The sequence below is a fragment of the Sminthopsis crassicaudata genome, chromosome 1 (assembly GCF_048593235.1).
Source record: "Sminthopsis crassicaudata isolate SCR6 chromosome 1, ASM4859323v1, whole genome shotgun sequence".
Classification (NCBI taxonomy): domain Eukaryota; kingdom Metazoa; phylum Chordata; class Mammalia; order Dasyuromorphia; family Dasyuridae; genus Sminthopsis; species Sminthopsis crassicaudata.
The window spans coordinates 264,156,351-264,174,921 of record NC_133617.1 but is presented as its reverse complement, the minus strand read 5'-3'; the positions used below and the strand labels follow the sequence as shown (position 1 = coordinate 264,174,921).

At 33.6% G+C, this 18,571-nt stretch overlaps 1 protein-coding gene across 14 annotated transcripts in view; it reads right to left on the bottom strand.

Moving 5' to 3' along the window:
- FAM110B (family with sequence similarity 110 member B) overlaps positions 1 to 18,571 on the bottom strand; it is a 200,715-nt gene that overhangs the window by 122,397 nt on the left and 59,747 nt on the right. For 4 of the 14 annotated variants that reach the window (XM_074278716.1, XM_074278714.1, XM_074278724.1 and 1 more), the window contains one exon: positions 9,550 to 9,636. The exons of the other annotated variants lie outside the window; for them this stretch is intronic. The gene's annotated coding sequence lies outside the window, so the exon portion shown is untranslated. The remainder of the gene's footprint in view (positions 1 to 9,549; positions 9,637 to 18,571) is intronic. 14 annotated transcript variants of the gene reach the window in all.

Here is an 18,571-nt window from a genome sequence, read left to right as displayed (position 1 = left end):
CTGTGACTTCCAATTTAATTAAAAACTATGTGTTGCTTTCTAATGATCAAGGGTAGCCCATCTAACTTACCAAACCCATGAAATTGGTCACTTATGTGGTACAATGAGGACTATGGAATTGGGAGTCAGGAACTGAAATCCTGTCTTAGTTTTCACTTCCTTATGTGTAAAATGGGAGTAATAATAGCACTTACTTTATACAGTTGTTCTGAAGATTAAGTGAGATAACATATGTAAAGTACTTTGCATTCTTTAAATAGGCAAAACATAAATGCTAGTTATGCCAGCTATGAATGAATTCAAACTTGCTTTAAGGCAATATTAATTAATGTCCATCTTTCCTAATAAGCAAACAAACGCCAAATCCTTGCAAAAATCATTATTTTGGAAAATTCCTACAAATCATATTTCAAGCATCTATCATCAATGCAGATAATTTTCCTGCTTATTTTTGCCTTTTGAAATTCTAAGTGACTTTTCAGAAATCAAATACTCAAAAATTTATCCATTTAAGGACAAGAATTTTCTGCGCTAAGAGCATGGATGAAAGGCTAAGTTTTAGGATGAAGATAGAAAAAAAGAAGAGGCAGGAAGAGAAAGAACAGGGGTCTAGGAAAGAAGCAGATATTTTATGTGGACCTTCAGTAAGAAGAACAACCCAAGATGATATATGTTTGTTGATGAAGCAAAAGGAATGAGGAGAAATCAGTAATTTGGTAGTGCCATCCCTCTGTTAATTATTTCCTATTTATCCTATATATAGCTTGTTTTATATATATATAAATATATATATATATATATATATATATATATATATATATATATATATATATATATATTTGTTTGCATGCTATCTCTCTTAATAAATTGTGAGCTCCTTGAGGGCAGAAACTGTATTTTATCTCTTTTTGTATCCCCAGCACGTAACACAGTGCTTAATAAACATTGAGTGATTTTCAAGGTTCTCTGAAATTTATTGCAGTTATTTGATCCCCACTTACAAAGGGAGAATAATAGTACCTATGTGCCATGGTTATTGTAAGGATAAAATGAGCTACTATTTACAAAGTGTTTTTGTAACTTTAAGCACTACATAACTGTAATTATCATTATTATTATTATTGTGGGATACAAGGAAATTTATTTAAAATAGACTTTGGAGAATAGTAGTAGTACTTTAATTTGGTTAGAAACAGACAAATTGCAAAAGTAGAAAGGCTAGAGTCCTAGATATCTTTCATTCCAATAATAACAATAACAACAGATTATTTATATAGCTCTTACTATGTGCCAGCTAACAAGTACTTTACAATTAGTCTTTCAAATGATTCTCACAACCTTGGGAAATAGAAACTGTCATTATCCCCATTGTACAGATGAGGAAACTGAGGCAAGTTAGAGGTTAAATGATTTACCCAGCATCATACAGACAGTAAAAGAATCTGAGGCTAGATTTGAACTCAGGCCTTGTGACTCCAGGCCCATTATTCCATCTATTGCACCACCTAGGTGCTGTGTAATTAGGAGAGAAACTAAGAAGGAGAGGTTTATTTTCTCTGCCTCCATCCGCCAGGGAGAAGTTCTTGCTTCTCCATAGGACTTAAACTAGTCCATAGGGCAAAAAACACAAATAATAAAAACAAAATTGCATAAATGTGAATGGCTCCCTAAGCAATGTATCAAGTAACTACTGTACTTCCCTAAGAAACAGCAACAGTGTCCATTATGGGTGCTCCCTGCTTACTCTCACTTGGCTGATTCAGATGGCCTTACACATCTATCAAGTACCATCTAGTCTCTCTCTGGATGCTTAATTGATCTTTTCCTCTTTGGTAGAAAATTAAGTGTAGTGAACTGTAAGGCCAGCAGAGGGCAATGACTGCTCTCCTCTGGTAAATAGTTTCTCTAGAGTTCCCAGGACATAGGGAGCTGAGTTTGTTTTCGTGGAAGTGAACTCACCCTTCAGACATTGTATAAATGTGGCTTTAAATCAAACTGTAATTAGATTTTGCTGGATTTAACAAAACTCCTCTGTTACTCTTCTTTCCAAGTCCAAGACAGGAAATAAAGGCATTGTATTTCTACACTTCATCCCAATTTTATGCTTATTCACTTTTAAGCATTCTGGTCTATCTTATACCTGTAATTTTTATAGGAGTAAACCCGAGGCTTGAAAGACAGTTACTATATTCACTTAGCAGTGGATCCTAGATTATTTAAAATTGCCCTGCAGCTAACTATCTAGTGAAATGTCAAAGAAAATGTAGGGGAGATTTTTTTTCCATCATATTAATAATGTATAACAAGATATAATGGGGAAATAAACAAAATTATTATTTACTATAATAATAAAACAAATTATTATTTACTATAATAAATTTCACACACCTATTAGATATTTTAAAATCCATAATGTATTTTGCTTACAGCTCTAGAATAACAAATTTGATTGCCTGTCAAAAGGGCAAAAAAACCCAGAAATCTGCTACAAACCTCAGGCAAACTATATTTTCAAATAATTTCCCCCCTTGTTTTCAGTCTCTATCCATGGGTATTCAATATTACATAAGTCTTATTATGCCATTCTCTTTGGAATTTCTGCCATAGGTGAAAATACAATACAATACAATAAAATAAGTTTCAAGCATCTTCATTAATATCTATGATAACTTTAATTTTAATTTCTAGAAAGCTTTAATTAAACCCAGGAAAGGCACTTTTCAGAATTTGCTGATAGTTAACCTTGGTTCATGCCTTTATTTTCTATACTCTTCTAAGCAAACTGAAACTCATGGATAACCCATGGAAATGTATTAAAATATATGTAACTATGTATGTATAAGTATATGTAAGAAGTAAGAATATATATACAAATATAAATATACATATGTATAATAAAAAAATACATGAAAACACTATTAATCTACTATAGACAACCTTCTAAAAATTCTTAGTGAATAGTTTTAATATATTTGGAATAAGAACTAAGCCTATAATTTCATGGGTAGGTAACTCCCAAGTAAGAAAATTCTCTTCCACTACAGGTCAGCTAAAGTGGATAGAACACTAGTTCTGTAGTCAGGAAGATACAAATTCAGATGTAGCCTCAGACACTTGCTAGCTATTTGATCCTAGGCAAGATGCTTAACTTCCATTTATCTCAATTTCTTCAACTGTAAAATATGGATAATAATAGCATCAACTTGCCAGAATTGTTGTGAGGTTAAAATGAGATTGTTTTCAAGGTGCTGGATATATTGTAGATAAATGCTTACTTCCTTTCTTCTCTTTCCCTGCAACTTAAAGGCTTAAGTTGTGAATTGCCTGTGTTTGAGAGGTTCAAAATAAAGACTGTTCTAAAATAAATTATAACTCAAACTATAAGATTTTTAACAGAATCACTAGCATACTGATACTTTTGAGCAAAACAAAGCTATATAAATGGCCCATTGCAATTGTTGAAATGTGGGAAAGTCCCCTCCTATGAAGTTTCTGTCCTCAAACTAAGGATGTGATAGTATTTATTGTTATTTGCAGTAACAGATATAAATACTGACCAGTCTAGAAACATGAGCATGCCTTATTTGTTGTTCAATAATAACCACATGTAATGATCTACTTTCAAAGGCCTTCATTTGATTTGTACCTCAATCACCCCAAAAGGTATCTTTAAAAAAATCACTTATATCACTTAAGAACACAGTTGATTCTTTTCAATTCAAAAGACAGCAGAAAATGTCATATTCTTTTAAAAAAAATGCTAATAAAGAATGAAATGCCATATATTATGTATTTGCATTGGGAGCACTAATCCTTAAATATGAAATAAAAAGTAACTTTCAAATAAAAATAAGGAATACTTCCTTAAAAAGAAGTAAATAAAATTTACAACAAAAATAACAAATGTGAAAGAAAACATTTGAAATGAGGAAGATTAAACCTATTTGATTTCTTCAGAACCCAAGGGTTACATAGATAACTCCCAGAACCACCTCTCCAGTCCTATGACTCTCCTGAGCTATTGTGATGCATTACCATTTACTTTTTGGATGCCACTAAACAGCTATACCAAAGCCATTTCAAACTCAACTGAATGCAAAACTGAGTTAATTTTCTTTCTCCCCCAAAACTCTCTTCTGAATTTCTCTATTACTCTTGGATATGCTGCCATCTGGCCAGTTATCCAAAACCACAACAACTTGGTGTCATCCTCAACTATTTGCTCTTACCCTACATATTGAATCCATTACCAAATGTTATTTCTATCTTCACTACAGCTCTATTATATGTCCCTCTTCTTCCCATTCACACAGCTACCAAATTAATTCAGAACTATTGCTAAAGCCTTCTCATCGGTCCCCCTGCCTTATATTCTTTCCCTGAGATAATCTTCCTTTTCAGTTGCCAAGGTGATTTTTCTAAAGTGCTGGTCTGACCATGTCACCCCATCTGCTCTGTGAGCTCCAGTAGCTCCCAATTATTTCCAGGATCAAATTTAAAATCCTCTATTTGTTTTTTTTAAAGGCCTTCCAACCAGGCCCTTTCCTACCTTCTTATACTTGGCCACCTCCTACTACAATTCAGTAATACTAACCCTGTTGTTGTTTCTGGAACAAGATATTCTATCACCAGCATCATGACTTTTCACTGGATGTCCCCCATGAATGGAATGCTCTCTTTTCTCATTTCCAATTTCTAGCTTCTCTAGCTTCTTTAAATACTCAGCTCAAATCCTACTTTTTTAAAAGACATTTTTCTAATTGCCTCCACTCCTCAGAGATCACCTCTCATTTAAACTGCTTATATTTTGTATGCACATAGTTGTTTGCATATTGTCTCCCACATGTGAATGTGAGCTTCTCGAGAATAGGAATCCTGTTTTTTGTCTTTCTTTGCATCCTTAGTCTTGGCATAGTGCCTGGCACATAATTGTGCTTAATGTTTACTGACTCACAGTGAGAAAATGAAAATAAAATAGAACAGTTCAAAAAAAAATTTTTTTTTTTCAGAGCAATTAGCTGGGGCAGTGGAGAAAGCACTGGTCCTTAAAACAAGAGGACCTGAGTTCAAATCCAGATGGACACTTAATACGTATTAGCTATACAAGTCACTTAATCCCAATTGCCTTTCTTTAAAAAGAAAAAAAAAATCAAAAAATGTATTTCTAGTCAAGATGGCTCCCTGATCTATCTGCTAGATCATCCAGTTCTCAGACATTAACACTAGCAAAATGTTAAAGTTCATATTGATTTAATGATGTTCAAAAGATCCAATACAAAACAACACTTAAGTGACTTTTTCTTCTCCCAAACTGCACAAAATGTTAACCAGGAAATCAATGGAAAATCCCTCATTCTTTATCCCTAGTAAAGTCAGAGTCCCCTTGCAGTCAGAGACACCATGGACAAGGATACCATAGCAAGACTGTGATATGAGGCATCAAGTATGCAAGGCAATCCCCAAGAAAACCACCAGCCAGAACGCCCAAGAATAGGGACATTTGGAGGTCCTCTGATGCAAAAAGCTAATAATCTTTCTTATACACAATTTAGTAATCTTCCTAATGATAAAGAAGTGTTTATTTATACAACCTCTAGTTGTATGTATGTATCTAATCAATTCTCAATTCAAGCTTTAGGTAATCCTGATAAATTTTTATATGTATTTACCTACTATTTGCTAAAATAAGAGAAATAACATGCATATAGTATACTTCAAGATTTATAAAGATTTTGCACATATGCTCATTTGATTCTCAAAATTGTATGAGATACATGTTATTATTATTATCCCCATTTTACAGATTAGAATTCTGAAACTGAGATATGTTAAGAGACCTTCCCAGGATTTATATGAGGCAAATTTTGCATTCATGTTTTTTCTGACTCCAAGCATAAAGTTTTATTCATGACTCTACCTCACTACTTCAATTAAATACTGTCTTGGCACTTCTACTTAGATCTCTCATGATGACATAGAGGTGACTCTAGATTCCTAAGAATAATTTAAGGTTCATTGGGTTCCAAAATGTTCAAAAATCTTCAAGTCTGGCACAAAGCTATGCTTGAATACACAATCTGCTAGTCAAAAATCAGTTTTGGTGAAGTTTGGATAGTCATTATCTGTAAAGGGCTACAACTGAGCAGATGCAAGGTAGCCTAGCACTTAAGTCTAATTACAAATTGGACAATTCTCTATTAACATGTTTGGAGGATGACCCTACTTAACTATTCTATGCTGGCTGGATGGGTGGGTATGGACAAAGAAGGGAAAGTGAGATGGGTGGGTGGAGTAGGAGGAGGAGATTCATTCTTTTGGCTGTGGAAAGAGAGGAAGGAGGTGTAGAGATTCCAATATCTAATCCCCAGAGAGAGACCCCAAAAGACCAAGAATAAAGACTTTTGCTTATCCTGACTCGGGCTGATTCTAAGATATTCTAAGGGTCTCAACAATTACCAGTAGGGTAATCACTAGGTGATTAATTAGTGATGGCAATCCTTGGAATAAAGGAAAATACAATGTGGTCCTTGTCTTTCATAACTCACTTTCACTTCTACAACAACTGAATGGCAGAAAAAGGTGGGAGAGAACATAAACCATCACAGATTTTTACTCAATCTATAAACATTAACTTAGATCTTGGTACTTTAAAGGTGAGAGTCTTGACTAAAGCCCAAGATTGTGGATATTAATGATGAAATGGAAATCATGTAAAATTTACATCTTTAAACTAAATGAAATTGGAAGATCCCAAAGTGGAAAAATGTGCTTCATAGTACTTGAGGAGGACTTGGCTAGTTTGAACAAGCATTCAAAGGAGTAAAGAAGCACTATTAAGAGGGATATTTGGTCATCTCACAATGAAATGTTTTTGATGAGTATTTCTAAAAATACCATGAAAATAATTGCAACTTAATTCCATCTGTTGCAGAAGATAAAAGGGTAGGTAATTTTATGAAAAAAAATGAGTAAGACCATCAAAATTAAAGCAAGATATTTTAATATTTGATGGCCTCAATGGAAAGGTAGACATAGGGAGGATAGTAAAAAAAGGGCACAAAATATGGCCCATGATCAAGATATGAGAGAATACAAAGACTTATAATCAATACAGAAATCTTATTCCATACAATATGGGCATATTCTTAAGACATAACAAATTGAAAATAATGACATAAAGTATTTTGACGCATTATACCTTGAAAGACAAACAATGGTGTAGAGGATTCTGGAAAGAGGCAGAGTAAATTAATAAATTTCAAACTCTCCAGATTTCCCCCATAAATAGAACAAATTTACACCTCAGGGAGAACAGAAACTGGTGAAAAATCAATAAGATTTGGGGCAGAACAGGGGTCTTCCAAGTACAAACCAACAAGATCTGAAGAAAGACCACAGGCCAGGATTAACCCATATGAAGTGCAAATGCCTTCAGGCTAGCTTCTCAGAAATACCAAGTGGGGAACCCTTTGGATTAGCTGGGTATGACTGGAGCCTGAGCAAGAACCATAAACTTTCACCTTTTGGACATTTATGGAGTCCAGACTTTAAGTCCCAGAAGATAGAGTAAACCTTGGCTGACTGGGAACCCAGGCCCAGCTGTGCTGCAGGAATGAGGTCTAGGCCAGAAGGAACCATCACCCTTTGAGTGCAGAAGCAGCAGGGCAGGGACGCTGGTTATATGCACTTGTAAAAGGGTGGAGCTCTTGGTTTGGGGTTCCTGGTCAGAGGGGAGTGCTGAAGGGAAGCTTGAGACACCATCCCTCCCCACCCCACTATTAGAAATGCTTATACTAATACTTCTTATTTTTAAAAAGGATGAACTGGTAAAGAAGAACCCCACCATAAAAACCTACTACAAGAACAGGGAAGACCAGGATTCATCTTCAGAGGAGGACACTAAAATAAAAAAAGCTTCTTCTGTCTCAAAGAGTACCATGAAATGGCTCCCTGCACAGAAAATTTGCTTGGGGATGGACATGATGAAAGGAGGAAAAAGAAAAATAAATAAATAAATAAAAGGTGTATAGCAGAGAACAAAAGAACAATTTACAAGGAAATAAAGAAAAATAAAAAGGTCATTTATTAATAGAATTTCTTCTTATATATATATATATATATATATATATATATATATATATATATATATTGTCTTGATCTGGTAATTTGTCATTATATATTTTGAATCCTCTCTGATGTTCTGCTGGATCCATGATGATGTTCTCTTTTGTTTTCTTTTGTATTCCTTTATTATTTTCTTTTTCTTATAGCTTGTTTTTTTAAAATAAGATTTTAAAAAGAAAAAAAACCAAAAACAATTGGTTACCCAAAGCTCAGCACAGTGGTTTACACATAATAGAAATTTAATGTTTACTGAATTTAATTAAAATAGGAATAATGTCTGATTCAACTGGGTGTACCACTAACTTGTTAGAATTAGAGCCAAGTTTGAAATCAATATCAAATTGAAAAAATAAATAAAAATAAGATATAATGTGCAATTTGCTTTTATTTTAAATGTTTTATGCATATCTTTTGTGTGAATATCATAGTCTTTTCAATCTTCAACCCCCACTGAATATTCCCTTTTAGCAAAGAAAAAGAATTAAGCAGAACTATTCAACATGGTAACATATCTGACAATCTCTAGGATAGTGCTACTAATAGTAGTAGCTTTGCTACCATGATGAGAAGTAAATTTCATAATCTCCCTCTTAAGTAACTTGCAGAATTTTTTAGTGATGACTTAATTTACATTATTATAGTCCATTTTAAGGTAGCTAGGGAGTAGAGTGAATATCAAGAAATTTCATCTTTATGAGTTCAAATATGGCCTTGGACACATACTGGCTGTGTGACCCTGGAGGCAGGTCACTTAACCCTGTTTGTCTCAATTTTCTCATCTGTCAAAAGATCTAGAAAAGAAAATGCAAACCATTCCCACATTTTTGTAAAGAAAAAGTCCATTTTAAATGTTGTTCTCTTAGAGCACAATCACATTCCATGACAATCTTTTTTTTTTTTCTTTCTTTCTTCCTTTCTTTCTTTTTTTTTTTTTTTAAATACACTTAGTTTCTGGTTCTTTGCTGTCATTAAGAGGTGCCAATTCTGTGAATTTTTTGGTATGTGTTTACTGCTCCGTTTGTTGTACTTTTGATAAAATCAGAATTTATACCCAGTAGTAGCTTAAAACAAAGTGTATGGATAATTTTGTAACTTCTCTAGCACAATTCTGAACTCTTCCTTGGATTCAATTATCTCTGTGTTGATGATTCTCAAATCAACCTAAAAACATAAAATAGAACTGGAAGACTGTCAAAGGTGATAACAACTTTCATGAAGAATGTATAACAAAGATTCCAAATGGAAAAGGGTTTTTTCTATTGATGGTGAGATCCTCCAAAAAGCTTTCTATCAAGCAACAGTGGACAAATTGTGTCAACCACAGGGTATTGAAGGACTTCAAAATGAGACCCATAATTACCAAAGAGCTTTACCTTATTCTACCCTTAACCCACAAAGCAAAGTAGGGAGAAATAACGGTCATACCCATTATGAAATAGTATGAATGAGAACTTCAGGCATCTTATTCACTTGTTTCTTTTGGCTCTTGTGAGCATTGGTTTCTTCCAATACCTATGAGAGCAAGAAGTAGTAAAATATTGGTTGAAAAACAATTACTGAGTCTAACAGAAAAACTCTATGAGTGTGTGTGCTTATGTGTGTGTGTATGTGTGTGTGTGTTTATTTACCTGTGTATTTATATTAAAGATCAAAATGGAAGAAGGAAGAAATTATAACGGTGAGCGATTAATAATAGTAACTGAAATGTGTATAGTATTAAGGGTCATAAAGCATTGTGTGTATGGGTATAAGTATATATATATTATTACTCATTACAACTTCAAGAGGTATGGCATTCAATTTTTTTTCATTTGACAGTATTTTGGTTTTTTCCTGTTATATGTAAAGACAATTTTTAGCATTCATTTTTATAAAATTTTGAGTTCCAAAATTTTCTCCCTTTCTTCTGAAATCAGTAAGCAATTTGATATAGGATGTATGTGTGTATGTGTGTGTGTGTGTGTGTACAATCATGTTTTACAGGTATTATTATTCCTATTTTAAAGATGAGAAAACCAATTCCAATGGTCACATAACTTAACTAGTACAGGGAGGCAATACTGAAAGTCAGGATTTATCTGATTCTTACTCCAGAGCTCTTCCCAATGCAAGATTAACAATATATGAGGAAATGTAGTCAAAACTTAAAATGAAAATGTGGCAGATGGTTCTTTAAATCCTTTCAAACGCAGACTAGGTATTATCTATAATCACTTTTCTCTCCTGGTCGAAAGTTATTTTCACTACATTTTGTTTCTTCATTTCCAAATTTCAACTGAAACACTCATGTAAGCTTCTTACATGATATGTTTATATTTTCAAACAACCTAAACCAATTTAATTTCTTAAAAAAAATTTAAATTGAATATCAAGTGTTGAATTAAAGTTTCTAATACAAACTACCCATATAAAAAGAGGAATCAAAAGAGGAGGTGATCTTTTCCTTTATCATGCAGATGTTTACAATTGAAAAAATCTGGATCTCAAGCATCTTCTTCAATGCCACTGTTAGCTTGGAATTTCTACAAAGAAAAATGGACTTCAGGCTGTTACAGCATAGTTGCATCATGTTTTGGTTAGTGGTAGATGATAAATTGAATGTTTTCCCCTTCCATGGTAAAGGAACTATACAGTTTTGTTTTTATTTCAAGTACCATTTCAAGAATGGAAAACTTTATTCAACTATGTGGCAAGATTTCTATGTTTAATATTTGGAAGGCAGCAATTTATACTTATGTGAAAACAGATGTGTCCACTTTGCAGTTTCAAAGCTTACAGATGATTTCTGTGTTTTGTTTTGTTTTGTTTTTTCAATTTCTAAAACTCTTCAAACTGTAGAAGAAATAGGAAGTAAAAACCAAAACCCCCTCTGGGGATAGAGGCCACAGGAAAATAATGAATTTGTGAGTAGCATAATGATGAGAACAAAGAAAATCATGATATTTGCAAGCTGTGAAGAATATTACTAGAAGTCACAAATATCACTGGAAGCAATTAATGAAAAAAATGGTTTTTTTTTTGGTTTATCTCATTTAAAGCAAATGCTGCAGTCACTGTAGGAAGGAGGGAATACAAATTTTCTATCATTAGTGGAATATTAAACATCTATATATTCAGCAAGCATTTTGTCTAGCATGCTTCTAGTCGGATGTTTTTAATAATAAAGAAAACAAACTGATTTTTAGTTAAAATCATATTTATACCAGTGGCAAGTAAGTCTTCATTCTTTCACTTACTGATGGCTTCAAAATTGTTTCATGAATCCTGAAACTATCCTATCTAGTACTATAAGAATTTCTAAGATTCAGCAGATACCCAAAGGATCAAAAAAAATCTGTCATAATCTCATATTCATTCTTTCCCTTCCTCCTTCCTTCCTTCCTTCTCTTTGACTCTCTCCCTCTCTCTCTGTCTCAATGTCTGTCTCTCTCTCTCTCTCTCTCTCTCTGTCTCCATCTGTCTCTGTCTCTCTCTCTGTTTCTTTCTGTCTCTGTTCTTCCTTCTCTCTCTCTCTTTCTTTCTCCTGTGTGTCTCCTTCCCCTCGATTCTCCTGTGTCTCTCTCTCTGCCTCTCTCTCCTTCTCTTATGTGTATCTCTTTCTCCTCCTGTGTATCCTTTGTCTTTCTCTGCCTCTATCTCCCTCCCTCTTCTCCCTCGAAGAATCTTTTAAAAGAGTCATTTTTCTAAATCCACATAAATCCTCAGCTTTTTTATACATTACCAACACAATCCAAGAGCAAGAGATACAAAGAGAAATTCCATTCAAAATAACTGTCGATAGTATAAAATATTTGGGAATATATCTATCAAAGGAAAGTCAGGAACTATATGAGCAAAATTATGAAACACTTGCCACAAAAATAAAGTCAGATTTAAATAATTGGAAAGACATTGAGTACTCTTGGATAGGCCAAGGGAATATAATTAAGATGACAATACTCCCTAAACTAATCTATTTATTTAGTGCTATATCAATCAGACTCCCAAGAAACTATTTCAATGACTAGAAAAAAATAACAACAGAATTCATATGGAACAACAAAAGGTCAAAAATTTCAAGGGAAGTAATGAAAAAAAAATTAAATGAAGGTGGTCTAGCTGTACCTGATCTAGAACTATATTATAAAGCAACAGTCACCAAAACCATTTGGTATTGGCTAAGAAATAGACTAGTTGATCAGTGGCATAGGTTAGATTCACAGGGCAAGATAGTGAATAAAAATAGCAATCTAGTGTTTGACAAACCCAAAGATATCCCAACTTTTGGGATAAGAATTCATTATTTGACAAAAACTGCTGGGAAAACTGGAAATTAGTATGGCAGAAACTAGGCATGGACCCACATTTAACACCACATACTAAGATAAGATCAAAATAGGTTGAAGATTTAGGCATAAAGAATGAGATCATAAATAAATTGGAGGAACATAGGATAGTTTACCTCTCAGACTTGTGGAAGAGGAAGGAATTTGTGTCCAAAGGAGAACTAGTGATCATTATTGATCACAAAATAGAAAATTTTGATTACACCAAATTAAAAAGTTTCCGCACAAACAAAACTAATGCAAACAAGATTAGAAGGGAAGTAACCAATTGGGAAAACATTTTTACAGTTAAAGGTTCTGATAAAGGCCTAATTTCCAAAATATATAGAGAATTGACTTTAATTTATAAGAAATCAAGCCATTCTCCAATTGATAAATGGTCAAAGGATATGAACAGATAATTTTCAGATGAAATTAAAACAATTTCCACTCATATGAAAGAGTGTTCCAAATCACTATTGATCAGAGAAATGCAAATTAAGACAACTCTGAGATATCATTACACACCTGTCAGATTGGCTAAGATGACAGGAACAAATAATGAATGTTGGAGGGGCTGTGGGAAAACTGGGACACTGATGCATTGTTGGTGGAGTTGTGAAAGAATCCAACCATTCTGGAGAGCAATCTGGAACTATGCCCAAAAAGTTATCAAAATGTGCATACCCTTTGACCCAGCAGTGCTACTACAGGGCTTACATCCCAAGGAAATACTCTTTAAAGAAGGGAAAGGGACCTGTATTTGCCAAAATGTTTGTGGCAGTCCTTTTAGTAGTAGCTAGAAACTGGAAAATGAATGGATGTCCATCAATTGGAGAATGGTTGGGTAAATTATGGTATATGAATGTTATGGAATATTATTGTTCTGTAAGAAATGACCAACAGGAGGAATACAGAGAGTCTTGGAGAAACTTACATCAACTGATGCTGAGTGAAATGAGCAGAACTAGGAGATCATTATACACTTCAACAATGATACTGTATGAGGATGTATTCTGATGGAAGTGGATATCTTCAACATAGAGAAGAGCTAATCGAATTCCAATTGATCAATGATGGACAGAATCAGCTACACCCAGAAAGGGAACACTGGGAAATGAGTGTAAACTGTGAGCTTTTTTTTGTTTTTGTTTTTCTTCCCAGATTATACAATTCTTCCTTTGCAACAACAACAACAACAAAATTCGGTTCTGCACATATATATTGTACCTAGGATATACTATAAGATATTTAATATGTATGGGAATGCCTGCCATCTGGGGGGGGTGTGGAGGGAAGGAGGGGAAAAATTTGGAACAGAAGGGAGTACAAGGGATAATGTTGTAAAAAAAAAAAAATACCTATGCATATGTACTGTCAAAAAAATGTTATAATTATAAAAATTAATTTTAAAAAAGAGTCATTTTTCCATTTGGTACTAGCTAAGAGATAGAATAGTGGATCAGCAAAATAGGTTTATAAGTCACAATAACCAATGACTATAGGAATCTAGAGTTTGATAAACTTAAAGATCTCAGCTATTGGTCAAAAACTCATTATTTGACAAAAAATATTGGGAAAATTGGAAAATAGTATGGCAGAAGCTAGGGAATGACCAACAACTAATACCCCATACCAAAATAAAGTTGAAATGGGTTTGAGTTAAACATAAAGGGTGATATCATAAGCAAATTAGGAGAACAAGTGACAGTTTACCTCTCAGATATGTGGAGAAGAAAGGAATTTATGGCCAAAGAAGTAGAGACGATTATAAAATGCAAAATGGACAATTTCCATTATAATAAATGTAAAGAGTTTTTTGTACAACAAAACCAATGCATCCAAGAATAGAAGGGAAGCAGAAGACTGGGAAAATGTTCTTATCTCCAATGGTTCTATTAAAGGCCTCATTTCTAAAATACATAAGACAATTGATTTAAATTTCTAAGAATGCAAGCCATTCTCTAACTAATAAACGGTCAAAGGATATGAACAGACAATTTTTGGATTAAGAGTTTAAAACCATTTCTAGTCATATGAAAAAAAGTACTCTAAATTTATTGATTAGAAAAATGCAAATTAAGAGAATTCTGAGGTACCACTTCACACCTCTTAGATTGGCTAAGATGACAGGAAGAGATAAAGCTAAATGTTGGAGAGGATGGGAGAAAACTGGGATATCAGTACATTGTTGGTGGAGTTATGAACTGATCCAACCATTCTGGAGAGTAATCTGGAACTGTCCAGGTTATCAAACTGTGTATTCTCGTTCTTTGATCCAGCGGTATTTCTAATGCATCTGTATTCCAAATAGAATATTAAAAAGGGAAAAGGATGCAAAAATGTAGCAGGCTTTTTAGTGTTGACAAAGACCTAGAAACTGATCAGTTGGGAAATGGCTGAATAAGTAAGTTTTAGTATACGTATAGTAAACGAATGTAATGGAATATTATTGTTCTATAAGAAATGACCAGCAAGATGATTTCAAAAAGGTCTGGAAAGACTTACATGAACTGATTCTGAGTGAAGTGAGCAGAACCAAAAGAACTTTGTACACAGAAATAATGAGATTATGTGATGATCATTTTATGATGGACTTGACTCTTTTCAACAATGAGATGATTTAGGCCAATTCCAATAGACCTGTCATGGAAAGAATTATCTGCATCCAGAGATAACTATAGGGACTGAATGCTTGCTTGTTGTTTTTTTTTTTTTCTCTCATTTTTTTTTTCCTTTTTGATCTGATTTTTTTCTTGAGCAGCATGATAAATGTAGAAATATGTTTAGAAGAATTGCACATATTTAACATACTGGATTGATGTCTAGGGGAAGGGAGAAGAGGAGAGGGAGGGAGAAAAAATATGAAACACAAGGTTTTGTAAGGGAGAATATTGAAAACTAATTTTGCATGTATTTTGAAAATATAAAGCTATTTTCAAAAAAAAAAAAAGAAAAAAGAAAAGGGCTATTATAAAAAAAGGGGGCTATTATTAAAAAAAAAAAGGGGCTATTATTAAAAAAAAAAAACACTACAGGAAAAAAAGAGTTATTGGAAAAAAGAGTAATTGGGAATTATTTATTTTGAGTGCACCAAATTACTCATACCAGTTCCAAATAATTTGGGATAGCCAAAAACTGAGAGGGGGGGGTGTGATTGCTGCCATTTTTAAACAAAATAGATTAGCTAATGAATAGCTAAACGAATTGTTGTACATAAATATAATAGAATATTACTACATAGTAAGCCATGAAGAATTCAGAAAAGCTTGGAAAGACATGAATTTATGCAGAGTAAATTAGATGGAATCTGAAATATAATAATGTAAATTGAAGGGAGGAAGGGAGGGAGGGAGGGAGGAAGAAAGGGAAGGAAGAAAGGAAGGAGACAAAGAAGGAGGGAGTTAGGGAAGAAAGAGAGAGGGAGGGAGGGAAAGAAGGAAGGAGGGAAGAAGAAGGAAGGAGAAAAGAGGTAGGGAGAAGAGAAGACAAAGAGGGGAGGGGGTGATTAGAGGGGGAAAGGAAGAGGGAGAAGGGAGGGGGAGAGAAAAGACAGGGGAAAGGAAGGAAGAAGGGAGAAGAAAGAGAAAGGAAGGAATTCACTGCATATAAATTCATGCCTTTTCTAGGAAGGAGGAAGGGAGGAAAGGAGAGAGGAAGAGACAAAGAATTCTTACTTAATCATACTGGCCAAGTTTAGGCCATAAGAAATGAGAAAATAATTTCTCTTTTCTTTACAGAAGTGTGACATTCTGGATTTAAAATACCATATATATTTGAGATTCAGCTAATATGTTAATTTTACTGAATATCTCTGCCTTCCCCTCTTATTTTTTCTTAGTTACAGAAAATGATTCTGTTTACTAGAAAAGGAGAAATATATGTGAAAATTAAGGTATAGAAACAAAAATTTAAATGTAAAATTTTTAAAGAGAAAAATCATTCAGTCCAACTTTCTTTCTTGGTAGATTAAATAGTGATTAGATAGAGTCAAAAGTAAAATGCATAGATAGCTAGAACAGAGCACTAGGTTATGAATCTGGAAGAACTGAGTTCAAATTCTAAGATAGTTATTAGTTGTGTAACTTTAGACAAATAATTTGAATTCTTTTTGCCTCAATTTTCTTAATTGTTTCAAAAGAGACAATAACAGCACTTAGTATAGTATACAGTATATGTATAGTATACATAGTAAGTTCATAGTAGTGCTTTGTGCTTTGTCAACAATAATGTGTGATATAAATGTTATTACTTACCTCATGTTTCCTAATCCAGTATACTTTGCACTAGAAGCTGTTACCTATTCTTGCCATTGACTTTTATAGTATTATTGGTGACTCCTTTATTTTACGATTTTTATTATATAATGAAACTATAGGTATAAGAGGAAAAACCCAGAAAAGAAATTTACCATGATGCTGCTATTCATTTTTATAACTTGACTTGCATACAATAACTCACAATAGTAGATGTTTAAGGTTGTTACACATGCTGAATACTTAAGAATAATGACCATGACCTCCATTATCTTACCACCAATCTCCCCTACAAACTGTTATTCATGCTTAAACTACTTAACTGGTTTTTCTGCTTCTTCCTTTCTTTGCAATGATCATAGGTTCATAGATCATGGATTCAAAGCTGAAAAGTATTTGACAGATCATCTTGTCATTAATTTTCCTATATAATTTCTCATTATGTCGTGCCTTTTATGAGTTCCCTCATTTATAAATATGAGAGGGTGGCATAGACAAGGCATGAATGCTAAATCTCCCTATTGCTTATAATATCAGTCTTATATTCTTTTGTCTAAGATCATTAATTGGCTTACCAAAACTATCCAATTCAGTATTCCCAATGAATATTCTTTGATCCAATCATGTCAGATTGTGAAATCCTTTAAAGCCATATAGAGGCAAGAGGAACCATTAGTAGTTTATTTAGTAGGGGCAAGGATTAATGTGGTCAAGTGTATACATGAGAAACATCCTTTTGGCAATTGAGTGGAAGTTAGAATGGGAAAAGATTAACTTAAGGAGACTGACCTGAAGTCTATTAACAATAGTTTAGGTGTAAGATGATTAAGGAGTTTCATTAAGGAAGCAGTCATCTAAGTGGAGAAAGGAAAATTAATTTGAGAGATGGTAAGAGAGTAAAAACAATGCTTGGCATATGATTAAATAAGGAGAAGAAAGGTCTGTGAGTGCAAGTGATAACTAGGTTGTGAGCCTGGATGACTGGGAGGATGATGATGTCTTCAACAGTAATTGGGAAAGCAGAAAGAAGGGAGGATTTGACAGAAAAGATAATGGATTATGTTTTGGACATATTGAGTTGGAGATCCTTATGAATTATGTAGTAGATTATGAGGTCCAGGAACTGGATCAGGAGATCAGGAGAAACAGGGCTGGATAAATATATCTGAGAATCGTATGCCTAGAGACAATAATTAAACCCATGGGGTTAAGATCATCAAGTGAGCTAGTATAGAAGGAGAAGAGAAGAGGGTCAAGGATACAGCTTTGGATGAGATCATGATTCAACAATATGTATGATATGTTGGAAAGAAAAATGGGTCTGAAGTTAAATCACAGAGTGCTGGCTATTTTGTAATCAATGTATTCTTAGGGAAATCCCTTTAACTCTAGCCCTCAGTTTCTACATCTATAAAATGAGGAGATGGAGCCAAATGAATCAGAGATTAAGTGCTTTTCAGTTCTAAATCTATCATCCTCTCAGTTTAATCTCTCAGATTTGTGGAGGCAGAAGGAATTTGTGACCAAAGAAGAACTAGAGATCATTACTGATCATAAAATAGATCATTTTGATTATATTAAGTTAAAAAGTTTTTGTACAAACTAAACTAATGCAGACAAGATTAGAAGAGAAGCAATAAACTGGGAAAACATTTTTACATCCAAAGGATCTGATAAAGGTCTCATTTCTAAAATTTATAGAGAATTGACTCAAATTGATAATAGTTCTCCAATTGATAAATGGTCAAAGGATATGAACACACAATTTTCAGATGAAGAAATTAAAACTATCTGTAGCCACATGAAAAGGTGCTCCAAATCACTATTGATCAGAGAAATGCAATTAAACTCAGATACCACTACACACCATTCAGATTGGTTAAAATG